The 1613-nt window shown below is 37.9% G+C and overlaps 1 non-coding gene across 1 annotated transcript; it reads left to right on the plus strand.

Annotated features, from left to right (window-relative positions):
• Nucleotides 1-575: 575 nt before the first annotated feature.
• LOC121035683 (U6 spliceosomal RNA) lies at nucleotides 576-678 on the plus strand. The gene has a single exon (XR_005793022.1). It is a non-coding gene; the product is annotated as a U6 spliceosomal RNA (small nuclear RNA).
• Nucleotides 679-1613: the final 935 nt, after the last annotated feature.

The following is a 1613-nucleotide window of genomic DNA, read 5'->3' on the forward strand; positions in this document are numbered from 1 at the left end:
TACTTGATTTTTGGTGTGGGTGCCAAGACAATTCAATAGGAAAATAATCGTCTGAATAGTCTATTTGACAAATGATGCTGGGACAACTCTGTAACCATAAGCAAATGAATGAAGCTGGACTTCATATGTAGTAATTCACTCAAAATAGATCATAGACCTAAATGATTATACAGGGAAAACTACAAGACTCCTAAAAAGAAAATATACAAGGAAATACTTGTGACCTTAGGTTAGACAAAGCCTTCTGAATTATGATACCAAAACACAAGGAACAAAAGAAAAAAAAATTCTTCTTCATTGCAAGAAAAAAAACGTTTGTGGTTCAAAGGACACCATTTAAAAAATAAAACAGGGGCGCCTGGGTGGCGCAGTCGGTTAAGCGGCCGACTTCAGCCAGGTCACGATCTCGCGGTCCGTGAGTTCGAGCCCCGCATCAGGCTCTGGGCGGATGGCTCGGAGCCTGGAGCCTGTTTCCGATTCTGTGTCTCCCTCTCTCTCTGCCCCTTCCCCGTTCATGCTCTGTCTCTCTCTGTCCCAAAAAAATAAATAAACGTTAAAAAATAAAACAACAGTGGTTGCTTCGGCAGCAAATATACTAAAATTGGAACGATACAGAGAAGATTAGCATGGCCCTTGCACAAAGATGACATATAAATTCATGAAGCGTTCCCTATTTTATGAAAAAATAAAACAACCCACAAAATTGGAGAAAATATTTGCCCCCATCTATCCAACTAGGTACTTGTAACTAGAATAAAGAACTCTTACACCTCAATAAAAACACAAACCAATTTTAAAAATGGACAGAAGAGATGAATAGACATTTCACCAAAGATGATACACAAAAAGGCAATCAGCACATGAAAAGATGCTCAGCATCATTAGTCATTAGGGAAACGCAAATAAAAATCACGTTGGAGATAGCTATAAATAAAAAGACAATAGCAAGTGTTGGCGAGGATGTGGAGAAATGGGGATCCTCATACATTGCTGGTGGGAGTATAAAATGGCACAATTGCTTTGGAAAACTGTCTAGCAGCTCCTCAAAATGTTAAACATAGAGTTACCATGTGCCCAGAAATTCCAGTCCTTGGATATATACCCAAGAGAAATGAAATCATACCTCTATACAAAAACATGTACATAAATGTTCATGGCAGCATTATTAGCAAGATTGCCAAAGGGGAAACAACCTGAATATCCATCAACTGATGAATGGATAAATAAAATTTGGTCTATGTATGCGATGGATTACAGTTCAGCAATATAAAGGAATAAAGTACTGATTCATGCTGCTATTCGAATAAAACCTCATAAAAACTTTTATGCTGAGTGGGAAAAAAAGTCATAAAAGACCATATATTGAATGATTGCATTTATATGAAACATCCATAAAACCTAGAGACTCATAGCAGGTTAACAGATATCTATCCGGGGCTGGAAGTGGGAATGAGAAGGGACTGTAGATGGACACAAGGGATCTTCTGGGTACAAAAGGAAATGTGCCAAAATTTTTTGGTGATGGTTTCACAACTAGGTACATTCATTAAGAGTCAGTGAACCTTACACTGGGTGAATTTTATGGTACATATACTCTAGCTCAACAACGTTGT

This window comes from Herpailurus yagouaroundi, unplaced genomic scaffold (genome assembly GCF_014898765.1).
Source record: "Herpailurus yagouaroundi ecotype Mexico unplaced genomic scaffold, PumYag 161, whole genome shotgun sequence".
NCBI classification, from domain to species: domain Eukaryota; kingdom Metazoa; phylum Chordata; class Mammalia; order Carnivora; family Felidae; genus Herpailurus; species Herpailurus yagouaroundi.